Source organism: Giraffa tippelskirchi, chromosome 9 (genome assembly GCF_054371585.1).
Source record: "Giraffa tippelskirchi isolate mGirTip1 chromosome 9, T2T-mGirTip1v1.2.pri, whole genome shotgun sequence".
Taxonomy (NCBI): Eukaryota; Metazoa; Chordata; class Mammalia; order Artiodactyla; family Giraffidae; genus Giraffa; species Giraffa tippelskirchi.
In genome coordinates, this window is record NC_137283.1 from 4,296,153 (window position 1) to 4,318,857 (window position 22,705).

At 37.4% G+C, this 22,705-nt stretch overlaps 1 protein-coding gene across 15 annotated transcripts in view; it reads left to right on the top strand.

Moving 5' to 3' along the window:
* The window catches only part of RBMS3 (RNA binding motif single stranded interacting protein 3), a 1,621,798-nt gene that overhangs the window by 1,367,236 nt on the left and 231,857 nt on the right, over positions 1 to 22,705 (top strand). The window lies entirely within an intron of this gene.

The window sequence follows — 22,705 nt, forward strand, 5'->3', positions numbered from 1 at the left end:
TCTGATGTTAACTCAAGTCTTTTACACTAGTAGACATTTAATATTTTTTCTTTATTTAGAAAATATTCTTGACTGTAAAGTAAACCTAGGAATATATTTCCAGGGTGAGGGATAAACATGCAGTGGAATAAGAGTAATGAGGGGCCAGGGGATGGGGTAGGAGAAGGGAGTGATCCATCCCACCTGGGGGGAGAGGCCCAGATCAGAACTTGAGGAGCCCTTTGAACTGAGTAGAACTTGAGGGGCTAGTTTGGTCTGTTTTGGCTCAAACGAGGTAACTGGGTTATGTTCCATCTGGTTAGATTTTTAAAAGCCTGAGTTTGGTCAATTTTATTGTTTTAACTACTTCTATATTAAAATATTAAGTATTTGTCTATCACATTTCTTACAAGTGTTTTGACCTAGTTTGCTGTTTAAGTGTAACTTACATTGTAAAAATAATAATAATAATAATAGTTTAACTTTTAAGTGAAATGTAATCTTCTCCACTATACCTTTTTAAAATTAATTTTTAAATTGGTGTATAATTGCTTTATAATGTTGTGTTAGTTTCTGCTATACAACAAAGTGAGTCAGATATATATGGATGTAGATACATACATATACATATACACACATCCCCTCCCTCTCGGACCTGTCTCGCGTTCCCCCTCCCCACCCTCTAGGTCATCGCAGAGCACTGAGCTGAGCTCCCTGTGCTATACAGCAGCTTCCCATTAGCTGTCTAGTTTACACATGGTAGTGTGTATATATCAGTCCTATGCTCAATTCATCTCACCCTCTCCTTCCCCCACAGTCTGCATCTTTATTCCTGCCCTATAAGTAGGCTCGTCAGTACCGTTTTTCTAGATTCCATATATATGCATTAGTATATGATATTTGTTTTTCTCTTTCTGACTGACTTCATTCTGTATGACTCTTGATTTTAGATTTTGACTCAGGATTTTGAATACACTATACTATAAAAAAAAAAAAAAAACCTTCAGGTATTGAGATTTCATCAGAATTCACTGGTATATCTTTTACTTTTTCTCTGTATTTAACTTGTAGTATATTTGGTATCAACTAAATATCAAATTGATTCTTCAACAAGGTATCTCAGCAGTACTTAGACATTAACCCGTCCCTCCACACTATTAGATATTACTGTTCCCTGTATGAGGTTAATTGCCTGTGACACGTATGCTTACTTTACACAAAAGTCACACCAACACATGTATGTGACCTTACATTGTATCTCACAGAACTAGTTCCTGCTCTATATCTGACTTTCAGCTTTTTATTTTTTATTTTTAGCTATTCTTGCTTCCAGACCTACTTTAAAATCACTTTCGTCACACTATCTCCAAAATTCCTGAAAACTCTTATACTGTCTCTTTGTGGTCAAACCATCCCTTTCCCCTTTGTTCATTGGAAATCACAGCTTTGTTTTTCATCCCCATAGTTTAGCTTTTTGGAGAATGTTATATAAATAATATCATACAGTCTTCTGAATCTGCTTTCCTTCTCAGCCTAAGGATTTAAAGTCGATAACATGCTGTTGAATGATCATAGTTCACTTCTTGCTAATGCTGAGTGAGTGGTATTTCTTTGAACTGTTGTACCTCGTTTTGTTTATTCTCCAGTTGAAAGATCAGTCTTTGAAAATTAGATATGATAAAGTACCCATTTTTGATATCAAACCAGTGTCCTTTATTTATTTATTTTAATTTTGGTACTACTAATTGGGAGTGGATCCTAAATTTTATCTTATACTTGGGTTAATCACTATATAATCCTTGATTTGCTTGTTGTCTCTTAGGTAGCTTAATTTTAAAATAGTAATAGTAAGCCATTTATTTTCCTGGAAAATTTAAAACTTGACTGTGATGGATTCTTTTTTTAATGTACACTTGGTTTGTTATATTTTGAGTTGTTAATGTATGGAAATAGTTGCAACATTCAAACAAGCTTCACAAGGAAAAATAGTTTCTCTTCTTTTCCTGTGGTGGTCACCCTAGTTTTCCCCCTTGAAAAACTAATATCAGCATTTCTTATGTTTCCAGAGGGTGTGCATGAAAATGTACATTTAGATTTTCACTCCAGTGGAGGCAAGTATACACTCTCTTATAATCCTTGATATTTTTCACTCAACAATGAACCTGAAGGTTGTTCACAGTGCAAGGAAAGCTGTTTCACTACTTTTGATGATGGCTTTGTATCCCATTTTAATGATACACATACTTTTAATAAAAATCTTCTAAGTTCCTTATTTATGAATATCTAGGTTGTTTTTTTAATCCTTTTCTGTTACAAATAGCACAAAAATTCAAATTGATATTTGTTCCTTTTCACATAAATGCAACCTATCTATAGGAAAAATGTGTGAAGCGGACCTGCTGGGTAAAATAGTATTCTTGCTTACTAGATTTTGATCAATTTTGCCAAATTCTCCTCTTACACATTATCCTAAGTCAGACTCACAACAGTCAGTATAAGAAGTTCATTCTCTTGACACCTCAGCTAACATGATGGTTGTGAGTCTTGTTCTTCTCTAATGTAACAGGTGAGAATTGACCATATCGTAGTCTTAATAAAAGAACTATAAGTGAAGTTTGGGCCTCTTTTCATGTGTTTAGAACTTTGACATTTCCTCTTTTCGAGCTCTCTGTTCATATTGTCCGTTCAGTTTTCAGCTGACCTGCTTCTTATTCATTGTAGAAGAGAGAGCTGGTGTTTGCATGAAAGAAAACAGGTGTTTGTCAGTCACTTACCTTTTGCCTTCGTTAATGGTGTGTTTTTTTTCATTTCAGATTCTTGTAAAATTTTACATAGACATACGTACGTATATATGTGTGTGTACATATAAATAAAAGTATTGTTTCATTTAAAAAATCTGATTATAAAATTATCTAAAATAGATTTTTGGCATAAGATACAAAAAGGGAGAAACTAGCTTTCTTTTTCTTTCCTGATAGTTGTTCCAGCACCATTTATTGAATGATATATTCCTTCTCATTGAATCAAAATGCTACATTTTTCATCTAGTCAGTTACCATGAATATCTTTTAAATTTTCTTGGAATTTCTATTGTTTTCATGGATCTACCTGTCAAGTCAGGTGTTGAGTTATACCTTTAATAATAAGCATTTTCTGTGATGTTTTAACACCTGGAAGGGCTCTGCCCATTGCCACCTTGACAGTTTTCTTCTTTTAAATAATATTTCTGTTTTTTTTCCCCACAATAACTTTAGAATTAATTTTTTTACCTGCTCCCCACCTCACAATATATGATCATTTTATGATTTGTTCATTTGTGATTTTAAGTGAGACAGAACCATTGATTTCAAAAGGAGACTTTCAACATGAGGGCTTGTTACCAAAGCAAAATTATGACATCATCTGGCAGCCATTCCGAATTATAGCCTTGTGTTCCAGAATGGTTTTTTGCTGTGCTAGATGGTGTGACATAAATCACTTCCACTCTGTAGGCAATGCTATCCATTTTCTGCATCTTACAACTCAAAATCTTAAAGGCAGAAGATATTACGGTATCTTATGACTCTGCCTACAAACAAGAAACACCAGCCATGTTGATATCTTTTCCACTTTTTTCAACTGTGAACACATTTTTACTGAAATGAAAGGCTCTCTTCTGCACTGATAATGAGAAAATATTTTAGTCAATATTTCAAATACAGTTAAAACATCTACTCTGGGAAAAAATGGTGGAAGAAAAGCAGTATATGAAAGTTAAAATATTGTATCAAAGCAAAACATATTAAATAGTTGTGCTATAAAGGTTAGATCTCGTATGTAAAGAATGAAAACACTTGCATCATGCCACTTATTTCTGAAGTATTCTAACATTTGGCCAGCCTCTAGTAGGACTCCATTCCAGTTTACCTGAGTGTAGATAGGAATTATGAATGCATTTTGTGGACTTTGGCTCTGTGACTTTCCAAAGAGCATGACTCATTCCTGAGTAATCTGTAATCCATACTCCTTGTATAATCATTAGAAAAGCCTGCCTTGATGATTTTTCATTGAATATCAAAGCTCTCAGAAGTGTGCCTCTGAGCATGACCCTCTGCAGATGTAGGAGCTTCTCCAAAATGACCCAGGTGTTACCCTCTCCCCTTCAGTCTCTCTGGTATTGTGATTTACCAAGTGTCTTACAGGAAGAGAGTAAGCCTTCCAGAGAATTACTTAATTTTCAAAAGGACTGCTTTTTGTGGGTGTGCCTGCCCCATTTTCTTGCTTTTTGTGTCAGTTATGGGGATTTTGAAGTTGAAAATACTGAGCTATTTTAGCGCCTCAATAGTAAAATAGTCCCACTTTGATATGGAGTGAAATTTCCCCAATTGCATGATCTTTGAAATACAAATTGGATTTACATTTACTTTTCAAAGCTTTTAATTCTCTTTTGGTGAACATCCTCTGACACTGAGCTCCCCAGGCTTTCTGTTTGTTTAAGTTTGTCTCCTCCTTTCAGTGAGTGTGGGAGACCGTCCAGGAAATCAGGGGACCCTCACACCAGCCCCTTGTAGAATATGCACCTTATTCCTCTGCACCCATGGGTTTGTGAAATTATGTAACATAGCCTGCTTTCAGAAAGTCTTCTATTTATTTTTTAAAGCCTCTCATACCTAAGTGGAGTGAGTAGGTGAATAGCATTGATTTCTTTCAAGAAGGGTGTTATGTAAATGCTGCCTGCTAGAATTGCATTTTCATTTTCTACATTGATCTCATCTTAAAGCCTTGGAGTCAATCCTATTTTGTTGTGTGTATTCCTATTTTCACAGAAATTCCATGTTGCAAAAAGAAAGTGAGTAACTAGAGATGCTGAAATCATGCTTAAAAGCCTCTTATCCTATCATCTTTGGCATTTCAGGATGTCATTTTTTAAAAATTCCCAACAAATAAATGATGAAAGAAACAAGTAGGTGCCTACTTTAGCTGACATCATTATTCAAATAGCTTCTCAGTAGCTTCCTTTCTTTTTTTCTTCCAGAAAATCCATTTTTGGAAGATGGCTTTGAACTAGGCCCAATCTATAAGGACTAGATCTTGCTGTTTATCATTAAGGAAGGAGCATTTTCTTACCTTAGAGATACCATAGTTGTTGTTTAGTAGCTATGTCATATCCAACCCTTTTGCTACACCATGGACTGTAGCCCGCCAGCCTCCTCTCTCTGTGGGATTTCCCAGGCAAGAATACTGGAGTGGGTTGCCATTTCCTTCTCCAGGGGATCTTCCCGACCCAGAGATGGAACCTGTGTCTCCTACGTTGTCAGGCTGATTCTTTACCACTGAGCCACATGGTTGAGCTCATGAGTTAATGGCTAGAACTGTCCTCTAGTCCAAAAACTCCCATCAAGTCAGCTATGAGAACCAAGACAGAACCTTCCTCTTCTAAGAGATCCTGGTGGGTCCACTAACAACCTGTTGGCAGATGTACCAGAAAGGACTTCCTTTAACAGAGCTGTGACAGACACATCAGGGCATTTTACAGTTGTATGTCAATATCTTGGACACATAAATAGGAAACTTGAATTGGCGCTAGCATATAATGGCTATGCCTGTACTTAATCCTCACCAGTCTATTTTTTTTTTCCTATAATGACCAGATTCTACTTTTTTAAATTTGAAGATAATGTTATACCTTAATTTCCAAGTTGTTTTAGATCCTGTTGTAGTTTACTGAATATTTTCAGTTAACCAGAAACATCACTGAGCTCTGTCTCTGGTGATCTAAAATCTAATGACATATTAATATAAATTTTAGCGTACAAACCAGAATTCAGTGTTGTATCATCATAGTTCTCTGTTAACCATATAATGCTCTGATTTCTCTTTTGCGCCTTTGGGATTCTCAATCTAAAATAACAGAGGAGTAAAAAGAGGGGAAAAAATGGATTTAGAACAATATCCAAACCTTGGTTCCCAGACTCATCCATAATTACCATTCATTTTTCATAGCTTCAATTCTAGTTATCCAAAAATATGTGCTTGATCCAAATTCCACTTTAATTTCCAGGACAGGCATCCCCAGATGAGCGTCATATTCCAGCTGAAGTTCCTCTTCTGCAGTGGAGGCCCCTCATGCTTTGTCTCCACTCTGATGCTTACCAAGCTTGCTCGCCTGGTCCCCTACCACCATGCGCCCCTCAGAATAGAAAGGCTGCATGAACTGAACCTGAACCAGAGATCAGAATCCCAGCTCTGCCACCTACTAGCTGTGTGACTGGGGGGCAAGTGACTTTACCCTTCGTGACTCAGGCTCTTCACCTCTATAAGGAGAACAATGATACCACCTACCTCATAGAATTATTAGGGAAGTCCCAGGTGGTGCAGTGGTAAAAAACCTGCCCGGCAATGCAAGACACATAAGAGATGCCAGTTGGATCCCTGGGTCGAGAATATCCCCTGGAGGAGGGCATGGCACCCCACTCCAATATTCTTGCCTGGAGAAGCCCACGGACAGAGGACCCTGGTGGGCTATAGTCCATAGGGTCACAAAGAGTTGGATATGACTAAAGCAACTTAGCACATACACACACACACACACATAGGATTATTAAATTAAATGAGGTTATAGATGTAAAGGCCTTAATGGAGAGTCACCTCCCAATAAGTACTCAGTAAGTATTTGCATAGTAATAATACTTATCATCAGCACCAACACAAATAGAGGTCAATATTATTTATTCACTGTCACCTTGCTTTAAAATATCCTAAACTCTACCAGTTAAAGTTTTGGAGTGGAGTGCTAGCAGCCCTAATTACTTTCTGGTCTAGGCAAGACAATTAAACAAAAAAACAGGAAAAACATATCCGGTGAAATTGATTGAGTGAAGCTGTGCTGGAATTTATTCCTTTACTTTAACAAATATTTACTGAAGCTCTTGGAAATATAGTGGCAACCAAAATAATTAGCAGCCCTGAACTCATGGAGCTAATGTCTGAGTGGGAGATAGTTGATAATCAAAGAACCCCCAAATGTGTAATGCTATAAATTAAAATAAACAACAGAATACAATAAAATGAGATATGACCTATTAGAAAAGACTCTGATGCTGGGAAAGATTGAAGGCAGGAGGAGAAGGGGACGACAGAGGATGAGATGGTTGGATGGCATCATGAACTCGATGGACCTGAGTTTGAGTAAACTCCGGGAGTTGGTGATGGACAGGGAAGCCTGACGTGATGCAGTCCATGGGGTCACAGAGAGTCAGACACGACTGAGCAACTGAACTGAACTGAACTGATTTTAGTTCTCAAAAAAAAAAAAAAAAAAACTTTCTGGGTTGACTATTTAATCTGAGACCTGAAATGGACATGGATAGGTAAAGAGGAGGGGAGAGGGGAGCATTACAGGTGGAAGGAACCCATGTGCAAAACCCTGAGGCAGAACGAATGGGGGTCTGTGCAACTGCAGGGTGACGGATGGCTGTGGATCCCAGGAAGGAGGGAGCAGGGCTTCATCACAGGCTGGGGTCAGGGCTGGTCTGATTCCTCGGAGCCTCAGGCCTCCTTAAAGGTCGGGGCTGGAATCTACGTGCCCTTGGAAGCTTTAAGCAAGGGACTGACATAGTCCCATTTATATCTGTTAAAAGTTATAGTGTAGATACTGGATTATAGGGGAAAAAAGAGTGGAAATTGGGTGACCACTGGAAACTATTGCTGGGCACAGGAAAGAGCTAAAGATGGCCTGATGGTGGGTGGTAGATACAGTCATCTCCCAGATTATGTTTATTTATTGTTAATAATGTTTGATATTAATATGAATGTAATATTATATTTATTGTGAATGTTAATGAACGTTTGCAGCTACATTCTGGTGAGAGATTCTGTGTTAGTTGGGGGAAAGGAAGGTGTGTCCAGAATGACTCTCAGATGACTCTTAGGTTAATGACGTGAGTGGTTACATCCTCACAATACAGATGCAAACAGATGGCGTCCATCATCTATGAAGGTAGAAACGATGGAGAATGCTTTCAAAGCTGCTGAAGAGCCTTATATTTGTTTCTGATTGGGAGTCAGTATAGATGCTTGCTAAAGATAAATCAAAGGATTCATGTGAAGAACCAGTAAGTGCCCGGCAAAAAGGTAAAACTGTTTACCCATAAGATTTAGGCTTGGAGCTCAAGTCTTTGACACGGTGCAGAGAAGGGCCTGTTAGCATCAGTGACCCTCTACTCACTGTGTTGGGGTTTGGTAGGCAGAGGTGAAGGCGCCTCATTCGTTGGGAGCACAGTTAATACCAGTGACTGTATTTCAGTGCTGGTCACGTGGCTCTGTTGATTTACGGCGCATGCAGATGGGGAAGAGTCAGGGAAACGGTGGCCTGCAGGTTGACCTGTGAGGACTGACTCGCGTCTTTGCTTCTCTAGACAAGTGCGGGCAGCTGGCAGCAGCTCCTCTGAGCCCCTTGTCTGCACCAGGCGGTGAGTCAGGATGCTGAGGCCTGGTACTCACTCAAACTGTCTCTCTGACGGTGTCCCAGGGGATTTCTGCAATGTTTCCTCTGAGAAAAGCTTCTGCTTTCACTTGGGAGGAAAATTGTTTTTTAAATCCCTTAGAGATCCTTTTTGTAAAAAATTGAAAAAATAAATACTTGGAGAAAATATTTTCTCCTTTAAATGATGAGGGAATATATGAGAGGGATTAAAAAATCAATTATTTTGATTGACTTTGGTTGGGTGAAAGGTGATGCAAGGGGAAAACACGGGTCTCTAAGTTATTGTCACCCCCAGGGATGATGGTAAAATGCCACGTGATGAGAAACTCTTGAGTTCCCTAACCCTAGAATCCAGGAACTCTCCACTAAGCATACAGTGGATTGTATGATCCTTAAAGTTATTATATTTTTTCTGTTATTGTATTTTTTTTCTTTAACTTCTATAATTATTTAGCAAATGTTTCAGACAGGTTTATCTTACAAAATGCCATTGAGGGAATTCCTCAATGATTAAGGTCCAGTGATTAAGACTACACATTCTCTAGTCAGGGAACTAAGATCCCACGAGCCGTACAGTGCAGCAAAAAATAAACAAATAAAAAATTAAAAATAACAATAAAAGCCATTGATTTACCCATAAGAGAAGCCAGTTCTTATTAAGGAAATAATGATTGAGTTCTCTTCATAAATGGAGCTTGACTTAATGACTTGCAACTATGTTTCAAGATTAGAAGACCACAAAAGAAGCTTTGAACACAGATGATTAAATGATTCAAATTTTATATAATCTTCTATCTTCCTGCACCAAATAACCAGTTTCAAATTATCCATCCTTTTACTTATTTTCTGAGATATCTGAGTGATACAGTATGCTTGAGTTTCTCACATTTCAAAATTTCTCTCTCAATGCATAATCAGTGCTCACACAGCTACACTTTATGAATATTCTCTGCAACTTTCATAGCACATCAAGACAAACTATTTAATACTATCCTACTTAATGTCAATGGCACATCAAAAAAAAAAAATTCCTGGAAGGAAATATTCTTTTTCTCCAAGTAAATTTGAAACCTCTTTATTCATTTTAAATATTAAATATTTTATTGCATTAATTTTTCAAAGCAACAAAACAAACATTCATCAAGTGAAACTAAGCATAACCCCCCTCAGATGGCACATCTGTTGCTTTCCTGCCGTGTCCTTGAATAATTCATGTTAATACATTTAAAGGATACACTTCATTCAAAGGAGCTGCCCTCATTTACATGTAAAATTTACACTGATGGAAACAAAAGTAAGAGCTGGAAGAAAGCTGACCCAGGAATCCTGTGATGTATGACTAGCTGCCTCTGTCCATTTGTCTCTGCACAGAGAGTAGAGAAGCATCTCCCCACTGCTGGACCCTTGAGAGCTTTAGTTACATCAGCAAATATGTGGAAGATGCTGCCCAGATATTTTGATACCTTTTCCTGTAGCCTGCTTTCCACGTGAATACCTTCTACAAGATTTGTAGTCACTGCTGTTCCCTTTTAGCTCTGTCTGCTCACATCACATGATAGATGCTCCAGGTACACTGAATGACATCTTGGAATTGAAGCCAACACAAAGAATACTAATCAGCTTTAGCCTCTCGAAAATTAATCAATGTGAGCTCATCTCAAGCAGAGCGAGGGAAAAATCTTCCGTGGCATTCCCGCCCTATCCCTTTCAACTCTGTTAACTGGTGGTCTGAATGGTTTTGGAGAAGGGATCAAATTTCTAACCAAGATAGCATTTTCTGCCTCCACCATCCCTCTAGTCATGTGTTAAGCCTTGAAAAATTAAGATTAAAAAATAGAAAGGGAAGGAGGAAAAGAAAACAGTTTAGCAGTTAAAGACTCAATGCTGAGTCTTCTCTTTCAAGGAGCTTGCTTTCTATAATTTTTTCTTAAAAAAAGAAATCACCTATAAGTGTAGCAAGTAAATTTTCAAATGATACAAAATCCAGAGAATAAAATAATTTATGAGGTGTTTTCTACATAAGGCTTGAGCCCAATATTTGGCAATCATCACTATCCTTGCTTATTTGAAAAATCTCTACAGCATCAAATCATCAGACCCCAGGGTTACATATCCAAACTACACTACTATGTGTAATTAATCATAATGATGTAATTTAAAGATTCTCTAATTTTCTGAGGAGCCAGAACAATTTGTATATATCCCATAGTGCCCATATTTTAATACAGGTAAAGTATATTTAACAAATTGTTTTAATAGTGACTAGTTGACACTTACTTTTTGGAAATTACAACAGAGAACATATAGATTCTTCCGCATCACAATATTTTGATATTTTACAGGGTTTGTCTAACATCCCCAGCCCCTAGGACCCTTTTGTTAAGAAAAAAACTGTCCTAGAACTTCCTCCCTAACACAACCCTGTTGTGTTTAATTCCTTCCTCCCTTACCTATAACCAAAATAAATTAACAGGCCTATATAGTCTTCTATTGAAAAATAGTGTATTCTCATAGGTCAGTAATGAAGGGTAATAGAAACCAGTTTTACTTTATTTATTGAAAACCAAATTGAAAATCAAAGCTTTAATGTATCTTATCTTCAAACGGTAACAGAGGTCAGTGCACAGGGACAGGTACTACAGGACATTTGCACTTAATCTCGATTTCCTATATTCTGCTGTAGATTGAAATTTGATGATGGCTATAAAGATGCTTCACAAAACGACTAAAGTACTGAAGAGCCTTTCAGTATGTGAATAAGCATAAATAACCCTCTTTAATGGGAGCCTCGAGTGCCTCCATTGGAGCCTACCCGCCTCCGTTCATCTCTGATCGCTGTAGGTTTATGTGACTGGTTTCTGTGGAGAGAAAGTTAAGGACAGAGGAGTGTTGAAGATGAAAGCTACAATTGTTAGGAGCATACATCAACTTACTGTGGCCTTTAGAGTCTGCAAGGTGATTGGCTGTAGTGTCTTAGAGTGCAGTGAGAAAGGGTATCACATCAACATGTTGAGGCAATTTCATGTATTTATATACACATCTGTATAGATCGATAGACATATAGCAATCTCAGGCTACAGAGAAACTGCAAATAAAGAACAGATAATATACATTGTTGTCCTGTTCCATTCTCCATAATTGATAATTATCGCAATTATTATCAAGTGAAAAATTATTATTGAGTAGATTAACATCTAATGTGGCAGTATCTGTACATATAAACAATGAACAGTAAGTTCTTCTAATATTTGTGTTCTTCTTCTAAACCATTTCTGATTTCTTATAAAAGCACATAAAAATCCTCAGGGCACACCTAATTCAAACCCATGATTTTAGATAAGGAAATCCCTATCTAGTTAATTCATTTACCTAGAATCACCAGGCTGCATATAAATTTCTTCATGTCAGATTTGAGAAAACTTGGTCTTTTACCTTTACCCTCAAAAAAAAGGCAGCAAGACTGAAATTACTTCTGTATCCTTTCTGATCAAAGAAGTGTGGCCATCTTTATATATTCGTGTTTGACATAAAATTGATTGAGAAGAAAATTCTGACAGAAAAGATTCATTAATTGTTGTTGTTTAGTAGCTCGGTTGTGTCCAACTCTCTGACGCCATGAACTGTAGCCTACCAGGTCTCCCTGTCCATGGAATTCTCCAGGCAAGAGCACTGGAGGGGATTGCCTTGCCCTCCTCGAAAACATGCATGCATAGATATCAGTCAAGAATCCATTAGTCTAGGGTCTGCTTTTGACTTGATTTGAGAATTTCATGGAGGAAAAACAAGATCACAAAACATTCTCAAATAATTTATAATTCAGTTCAGTTCAGTCACTCAGTCATGTCCAACTCTTTGCAACCCCACGGCCTGCAGCACGCCAGGCCTCCCTGTCCATCACCAGCTCCCGGAGCTTGCTCATACTCATGTCCATCAAGTCGGTGAAACCATCCAACCATCTCATCCTCAGTTGTCCCCTTATCCTCCTACCTTCACTCTTTCCCAGCATCAGGGTCTTTTCCAGTGAGTCAGTTCTTCACATCAGATGAACAAAGTTTTGGAGTTTCAGCTTCAGAATCAGTCCTCCCAATGAATATTCAGGACTGATTTCCTTTAGGACTGACTGGTCGGATCTCCTTGCAGTCCAAGGCACTTTCAAGAGTCTTCTCCAACACCACAGTTCAAAAGCAGCAAGCTAACTTATAATTAGCTTCACAATGTATAGATATATGTTCTATTTTGTTCACAATATATAGATATATGTTCTATTCGGTTCACAATATATAGATATATGTTCTCTTTGGGTTAATGTAATTTGAATACATTCCAAATAATTCAAGACAGCCTAGAGCTTAGTAAATGGTAAAAAAGAAAGCTATGTGTTTTAAGATCCATTCCATAAACTCCCCAAATTAGATAAACCATATTCTAATAATTGAGAAGCAAGTCTACTATTTTATTACTTTTAAGAAATAGTAAGACCTGCGATACAAAGGCTGCTCTTTAACACTCTGAGCTTTATATGTTTTTAAAAATGCTTCTTTTGTCTTACTGTTTATTTCTAGAGATAGTCCATGTGGAAAGTCTGTATTTCTGAATTCTTTCCTGTTGAAAGCCAGTTTGTTCACTTACATAGCCTGCAATGAACCCTTAACTTGCAGTATGCCTTTAAAAAAAGGACAAGATGAATCTTTGAAGTTTTTCTCCTCATATATGAATGAAGATGCCAATTGCTTTAGCTAGTCTAATAAATAACATACCTTACTACATTGTATCAGGGTTTCTTGGCAAAGGAGTGTGTGTGTGTGTGTATGTGTGTGTGTGTGTGTGTGATGTCTGTGGCAAAATCCTGTTGAAGTTTCCAGGGATACCTCTTGAATCCATTTAATTCTCTATTTTGAAACCATTAGTAGTGTTAAATCCCTTTGTTTATTATCTGGTCTGCAACTGGATTGTTGGATTTCTAAGGATATTAAAAATGAACAAATAGAAAGAGATTTTTGTTCCCTCATGTGTATTCAAACTTGGCTAAAAATTCTCTCCCTCTCACATTAACTTCCCTCTAATATCTGGTTTTAGCACAAATTTGTCTTCAAAATGTATGAGGAGTAAGAATGGCTGTGATATACCCTGTTCTGTTTCATTTGTAGCATAATGGATTTTTAAAAACTAAAGCTTTGATCCATGACCCATATTTCTCTTTTCAAACACATTGGAAACCTATAGACAGAAGAAAGAACGTAGGGATAGAAGAAAGAACCCAGGGAAAGAAATAGCACCATACTTTCCAAGAGCAGAACGTATTTTTTCAACCACTGGTTTTGTTTCGTCACGTTGATATCGCCTCGTCACTGTGCAAGGCTTTCAAACCCGGCGGATGACAGTGTTTCATTCACGTGCCCTCCTGCCCACAGTCTGAGTCAGTGAGGGGGAGGCAGGCGCAGAGAGTCTGTCGGGACAGAGTCCAGAAGTCACCCAGGGGACCTCCCTGGTGGTCCAGCGGCTAAGCCTCTGTGCCTCCGATGCAGGGGGCCTGGACTCAATCCCTGCTTAGGGAACAAGATCCCACTTGCCGCAGCTAAGATCCAGAGCAGCCTATATGTATGTGCATGTGTGTATATATATGTATGTGTATATATATATATATATGTATGTATGTGTATATATGTAATTTTTTAAGTCACCCAGGACAGTGTGCTGTATAATGTGTGATGTTTTGTGGAAGGATTATCCTGCAAAATTCAGAATAATTTTATACTTTCTTTTGATCATACCCACTGGCAGAGTTTTGATGGATAATGAATGAGGAAGCCAACCCAGTGTTTAAACCTACATGGGTAATTCTCACATCAGGTCAAAGACTTAAAGACTTAACACAGAGTTTACAAGTAAGTGTGAAATGTCATGGAGAGAGAGAGACCAATGAAATCATGGTTCTTTAGTCCTTCACCACCTCAGTTTGTAGATTCCATCTAGAATAACATCAGTCTTTAATAATTATTACAAAATAATGTCAGATTTCTGGACCACGGTGTATTCTCTCACACTTGATTAAGGTGCATCAAGAATTCTATTTCTTTTAACACCTACTGATTTTTTCTATATTGAATCCTGAATATTGAACAAGGGTCTACATGCTTTTTAAGCTTATTGTTTTTTATAAATTAAGTATTTGCAGTTGCTTTTTCTAAAAGGATTTGAGTTCTTTTGCAATGCAATCAGAGTGGATTTGTTTTTCAAATTTTACAGATAGCTGAGTCATGAACATCTGTATTCACTTTCAAATGTCACAGTGAATCAATTTTGACTATAGACATTATCAAGCTGTAAATTGGGTGTTAGTGAAAATATATGCTTTAATTTGCTAATGGACAATTAAGCAGGAAAACCTTTAGATGCACAGAAATAAATGTCTTACTTCCGTAAGGGGACACTGATAAGAAGTGTCCGACTGAGGGAGACCTACAAGTACCTGTAATGAAATGGTAAGAACAGAAAACTGTCAGCATCAAGATTGCTTTTTCCTTTCACACCGTGACAAAAATGCTACTGCTTCAGTAACTAACCCACTGTCTCTTTCTGCTCTGCACACGTCTAGCTTCTAAGCTTTCCCAGATCCTCTTCATAATGAATCAAGAAACCTAATACATTAATAAACAAAGTTGTCCTTGTTGTCTAGTTGCTAAGTCGTGTCCAACTTTTGGTGACCCCACGGACTGTAACCCACCAGGCTCCTCTGTCCACGGGATTCACCAGGCAAGAATACTGGAGTGGCCTGCCACTTGCTTCTCCAGGAATAAACAAAATTAAGTGAAATTAAATATTTTGTACGATTTCTGCCCAACATAAAATCTAACTGGAGTGATCTTGTACTATGTGTTAGCTTATAAAACATGCATGATCCTATATGGAGAATATATGCCTACAGGTATTTATACAAAGATATTCATTGCAGCACTACTAGTAATATATAAAAAAAACTGGTACTACAACTCACATGTCTCTCAATAATGAAATTTTTTTTAAGATTATTTAGAAAACTTTACAATTTACGGTGGAATACTATGAAGACATTTAGAAAAAGATGGTGATATGATGGCGTGTAAAGATCTTCCACAGTATATTTTTACATGAAGCAACACATTTCAAGATCACTAGATATGGGTCAGCCCCACTGTAAGAATAAAATACCATGTGAAGTGGTGTGTGTGCGCGCACGTGCGTGTGTGTGTATGCGTATGTATGTATGTATGTGTCTAATACCTAAATGTATTGGTTTGGGTAATGGGAAAAGTGATATTTTCCTATTTTCAAATGAAAACCATTTTCTTCCTCTCCCCTGCAGCTTAATTCCAAATTTCAGTTTTTGTTTACGCCAAAGCAAATGCAGATTTTTTTTCTAAATTAGCGTCACCAAAATTTGACTCAAAGCATACCACATATCACGTTGGCTTCATTTTTAAATATAAGTGAATGAGTTTCTCTAACATAAGTGTATGTTTGTATAACTTTCCTTTCAAGCACAATTAACAAGTCAACACTGGGTTATCAGCCCAGTTCAAGCTTTCATGCTGGTTGGGAGCATCGCTGTCCTTTATCTCTTTTGTTAGCTATGCAGCAGATAATATTCACATTTTAATATGTCTGTGGTGAAGCAACGAAGCACCACAACTTATCCAGCCTTTCTCCTTCCTGCCATTGCTCACTGACCTTTTACAAATTTAATTATTTATACCCAATTGGGCTTCTTCTCTTTCCTTCTGCTTGCTAATGCATCAAATGTAGAATTGATATTGTCAGCCATGCAATGGAATATGCTGTAGGAAATCTCTTGCCTTCTAAAGCCAAGTGATAAATGAAAAGGAAAATGCCAAAGGAGCTTGCAATTTGAAACACAGAGGGTACAATAAAACACATCACTGAAGTTACAGTGTAACACATCACGTTCCCCCTACAGGAAAGAATTTTATACACTACTTGGAGCAGATCTTCTGATCAGCTGTTCAGTAAAGCACCCCAGCATAAGACTGATCCCCTAATCCCACATCACTCTAAGGATGGGTCAAATAAATTAATGTCTACTGGACCCAAGTCCTTATAATAAAATATCATCATGGGGCTCATCCTGTTACATGTTAGACTATCACTTAGGCATATTCTCTCATTTTGAAAAGAATTTAATTATAAAGGAAGAAAAGAATAAGAAGTGTGAGAAATGAGAAAGATCAATACGTTGGATAACACAGTTTAAAAGCATTATGATAACAATAGCAGTTTTTATATTTTAATAAGTGGAGGCTATTTGGAAAAGTATTTTAAATACCATATGATATAACTTATATGTGGAATCTAAAATATGACAGAAATGAACTTATCTTTGAAACAGAAACAGCCTCACAGGCAGAGAACAGACTTGTGGTTGCCAAGGGGGAGGGGGCTGGAGGAGAGCCAGGCTGGGAGTTCAGGACTGGCAGACGCGAAGGGCTATAGAGGGAAGGGATAAACGTGGTCCCACTATGGAGCACAGGGAGCTACAGTCAATAGCTTGTAATAAACCATAGGAGAAAAGAGCGTGAAAAAGAATATGTGTGTGTGTGTGTAACTGAATCACTTTGCTGTATAGTAGAAATTAACACAATATTGGGAACCAACTATACTTCATGTAAATATTTTTTTAAAAGATATTTTAAGAGTTCCTGCTGAATTCTGCTAAATAAGGACGTTAATTAAATGGTTAGTGAAGAAATACTGATTTCAAATGTGATTTGTTACAGTGACAGAAAAAAACTTAAATGTGGCTCCTTCTTATTGTCTTTAACTGTGGAATGATCCAAAGATCTAGTTAGCACTGATTTACATTTATTTCCCAACAGTCAATGAAGAGGATAAAATAAAACTTAAGCCCAAAAAATAGTTATTTGCCACTTTTTCAGACTTCAAAAGTTGAATAGAATAATATTGAAAGAAAAAAAGGGCCAACTTTGTTGGTGTACCAGTGAAAGAAATGAGGAATTTATCTAAAAGTTCTTCTTAAAATTTCAGTTAATGTTCATAAATTTATTAGCTTTATTTTTTCATATTTTGGGCAATTGGTATAAAATAAGCTTAACTTGTTCATGATTGATTATCTGGTTTTACACACGCACACACAAAGTATGTATATGGTGACGGCACTAATATATCACAAGTATTTAAATTTCCATTTCTGCACCCTGAGTTTGATTATTTTTCCTCTTAGTACTCTCAAGTTGGAAATGGACGGAGGAATCCATGTTTAAAGGACATGTTCAAATTTTATTTCATTTTACCGTAGCATTGACACAGTGTTTAAGAAATCTGCTCTTTTCTAAATCCAGGAGACATCATTTTCAATCTCTTTGTCAGTATCAAATAAGCCATTTTGTTAGAAATATAAAGAAACTGCATAGTTCCTGGATTGTAGTTAATAAAAATAATTCTTCTCACCCTGATGATAATTAAGACAGTGTTTGCTTATAAAGATAGTAATCTTGACAAGGTAATTTGAATGGATAAGAACAGGAGATTTGATGAGTAATGTGTAACTAGAGACAGGTGATCTCTTTAGCACTCAAATTCTCTAGATCTCGAGTTATAATATTTTTTTATTCCTAATTTAAAATTAAAACTTTCTAGGCCTCCTTTTTGTTGTCCTTGGAGCATTATATACTTATATATAATAGCAAGTCATAGCAGGTTGTTTCTGTATAAGTGAATGATTGACATATATTGCATTGGCCAAAAAGTTCAAACAAATTTTGTAGCCAACCCAATATCTTGTAGCTATTTTGCATTTCACAAGTCGTCTTCCAGGTGACATTTCAAGTATACATACACACACAGGTGTCCATATGTGTGTGTGTGTGTGTGACTTTTTATTCTCAGGGAAGACAATAATAAGGATTAAAATAAGCAAATTCATATTTCTCCTTCATTCTTGAAAGCTTTTCTCCTCCCAAATAATAGAGTCATGATGCACTGAGTTTTATTTTTGATTTTTGATTACTTTTGATTTGTATAACATCTTAATTATTTATTTAGATACATACATATATGGTGTGGGTATATATATATATATATATATATATATATATATATACATACACACCTACATAGTAGAGCTCAGTCGGTAAAGAATCTGCCTGCAATGCAGGAGACCTGGGTTCACTTCCTGGGTCGGTAAGGTCCCCTGGAGAAGGAAATGGCAACCCACTTCAGCCAGTATTCTTGCCTGGAGAATCCTATGGACAGAGAAGCCTGGCAGGCTACAGTCCTTGGGGTTGCAAGAGTCAGACAGGACTTAGTGACTAAACCACCACCACGTAGTAAAACAAATGTTCCCTGTAGAAATATATTACTTATTTGGGGAGAGGGTATATGTATTTTCCTGAATTCATTTATTTGATCATGAATATTTTTTCATATACATATATGTGTCAATAATTTAATATAGTATACATTTTTATAGTACCTGCTGTTTTGTTGAGTAATTTATCATGAACTCCTTTACATGTGAATATATCTCTTATAGTTTTATTTACCATAAAATTTAGCTAATTTCCCTGTTACTGGACCTGAATGCTGTTTCCAGTTTTCATTACTATTAATAATGCTTCAGTGAGCATACTTGTGGCTCTCCTTTTCTGCAGGTCCTTAATTATTTGCTTAGGGAAATTTTTATCAAAGTCACTCTTTGGGTTTAATATGTTTTATGGGTCATCATAGGTACCTAGTTCAAAAAGTGATAAATCTTTTATAACCGACTCTGGAAAGCTTTATATTTGTTGTTAAAAGCTAATATTTCCATACGATTCTTGGCATAACAGCCCCAAAGTGGCATGAGTTAGGACATTTTCCTAGAAAGTTCCCTCAGAAAACTATGTTGTACTACATAGAGATTTGAAATTGACATCTCATTTTCTGTCTCTTGTGGAACAGTTTCCAGTAAAGCAAAAGAGCTTAGAAATCACTTGTGTTAGAGAGTCAGATGGTTATTATTACCTTCTATGTGTTCCTCCCTGTAGAAGACAGAATTTCAGAACGAGTGTTTCCTAGAAAAATTCAAGTGGCTATTTGGAAAGTAGATCTGCCTGGTTGCCAGTTTAAAATTAAAGCAAGATGAGCTTGGAAATAAGGCCCTAATATTATAGTTTAAAATTTTCCCTTTTAGTTACATAATTCTAACTGTAACAAATTAAAACATCTGGCAGTATATGAAGGGGTGTGTGTGTGTGTGTGTGTGTGTGTGTGTGTGTGTGTGTGTGTGTGTGTGTTAGTTGCTCAATCATGTCTGACTCTTTGCAACCCCATGGACTGTAGCCCCCAGGGCTCTTCTGTACATGGGATTCTCCAGGCAAGAATACTGGAATGGGTAGCCATTCCATTCTCTAAGGGATCTTCCCAACTCAGGGATCAAACCCAGGTTATATATATATGTGTGTGTGTATATATATATATATATATATATATATATATATATACACACACATATGTATGTATATATATATATGTATGTATATATATATATAAGCAATTTCCCTTTCTATATATACATATATATATACATATATACACACACACACATATATATATATATATATAATGGATATATATATATATTTATACATATATATCCAAATATTTTCTATGCCAGATGAAGCACAGAGATTTGAATTATAGATGGAAAGACATTATAAATATTTTTGACAGCTTGGTTTTTTATTGGCATTGTATAATATGGATCCAATTCATTTAAAAAATATATTTGCTTATTTATTTGGCTGTGCCAGATCTTAGTTGTGGCATACAAATTCTTAATTACAGCATGTGGGATCTAGGTCCCTGACCAGGGATTGACCCCAGGTACCCTACATTGGGAGCATGGAATCTTAGCCACTGGACTGCCAGGGAAGTTCCCAGATCCAATTCATCTTTAAATATGGTTTCATAGTATTCTGTTGCATGGCTGTATCATAATTTACTTGTCCATATAGCTATTTTGGGGTTTCTCAGGTGGCACCAGTGGTAAAGAACCTGCCTGCTAATGCAGGAGATGTAAGAGACTTGGGTTCAATCCCTGAATCAGGAAGATGCCCTGGGGGAGAGCATGGCAACCCACTGCGGTATTCTTCCCTAGAGCATCCCGTGGACTGAGGAGCCTGGCAGTCTATAGTCTATAGGGTCGCAAGGATCTGGACATGACTGAAGTGACTTAGCACACATACAGTACCTATTTTACTATGAAAAAAAATAGTATTTTTAAAAACTTTAATTTTTGAGGGATTATGTTCTCTATGTATACTGTTGACTCTTGAAGAACAATGGTTTGAACTGTGCAATTCCATTTATATGCAGGTTTCTTCAGTAAATACATACTGATGTCCTACACAGTCTGAGGTTAATTGAATCCACAGATGAGTAACTGCATGTACCAAGGGCTGACTGTAAAGTTATACATGGATTTTCCATGCTCCCAACCCCGGCATTGTTCAAGGGGCCACTGTATGATCTCATTTAAACCCTAGAAGGAGGGAACAATACTTAAAAGGATTTCTTTACATACATACGATGATATTTTTTTCTGTTTGGGAAACTGAGAACCAAAGGTAGGTGCATTTAACATGTATACAGTGCTGATTTACCCCTCCAAGTTACCAGACATTTGAAACTGGAACATTTAGTTTCGGAGGAATTTGTTCTTTTACAGATAAGCATAGAGATGAATTTTTCAGGGTCTTTTACATCATTAGAAATTCCTTTAAAAAAATAAAACCCTTTGGCTTTGATGTTCTCCCAATAAAGCAGAATAAAATGACGTCCTGGGATTATTTGCCCTTGGGAGGTTACTCAGGGATTAGTCATAACCCTACAGGCTCTTCATCTCTTCTTCATTGCATTTACTACCCACGTGCTCCCAGAGAATATCTGTTTAAAAGATTTTAAAAGCGTTGATTGAATATTCTTCTCACAATTCTTATGAGAATTGGTGTTGGGAAAAGACATGGTCAGCAGTAGTATAGCAGTGCCTCTTGTGATGATGGACGGAATGGTCCAGGCGGGACTGAGCAGACATCCGCTCATCCATCCCCATTTCCCATCTTCCAGGCACTTCTCTGGAGCCCTGCGTCTCATCTTAACTGCAGTCAAGCTAATAGATGTAATGGTCACTTTACTTCAGATGCAGGGACGCATGAGCCCTGATTGCAGGAGATAATTTCCAGGTTCCTAAGTCTCCTCCCTGCACTGTTTGCCTTACGCGTCCCCACCCTGAGACCACCTGCTCCAGCTGCCCCGTGCAGCTATAAATTACCATGTCCTTTCCCACAAATCCAAACACCGCAATCACGATTGTGGCTCCGTTCTCTGCTTCCTTGTCTCCACGTTTCTTCTCAGGGAGCAGTGCACTGTCATGCTGAAGACCACAGGCTTTACCCTGACATCGGGTTAGAAGTTGAAGGCGGTTGCTTCTCCCGTCTACGTCTCAGTCTGTTCTTTGTGACAGTGTGGTTAACATACTGAAAATGAAACGCAGCTTGTTGTGAGGATGAGATTAGATACATGTGTTGGCTATTATGCAGCTACTGTTAGCTCCCCGTCAAACTGAGTCAGGTTAACTTTTCTTTTTGTCATAGTGCAGTGTGGTCAGAGCGTCGGGTGTGTGGGTTCCAACCTGTGCCCGCATTCAGCAAACCGCAGGAATTCAGGCCTCTGTCATCATATGGCTTGACCCCTTCTGAGGCCTCTGAGCCCTCGTCCTCTCCTGTTCAGTGAGCAGGCCGAGGAAGAGAGAACAGGAGGTTGCCTGCGTACCAACTCCAAAGTCGCGTGCACTCCTCTCCACCTTTCTCTGGACAGAGCCGCACCACATGACTCAGCCCCCTAAATGCAGAAGAGTGGGGACGTGTCTGTGTGTGCCCAGGAGAGAGGACACAGATGCTAGTGAGCATGTCAGCATGCCTCTGCTGTGACTATCATTTGGGTGTAAAATTAGCATATTTGTGTTAACTGGCACAACCTCTAAGCATTCCTCTGACGGTGATTTGCTTTGTTGAAGTTTAACACAGTTAAGCCCAGATTTTGCAAGGATACAAAAGAATTTAACACAAGGTTATTATTGCAAACAATCATAATTTACAGTTCTTTTCATTTTCAACAAAACAAAAATCTTTAAAAAATAGTCATTTCCATATCCCCAAACTGTTGTAAGTCATAAAAATTGGCACAGAGTACATAGTCATGTTTGTTCAC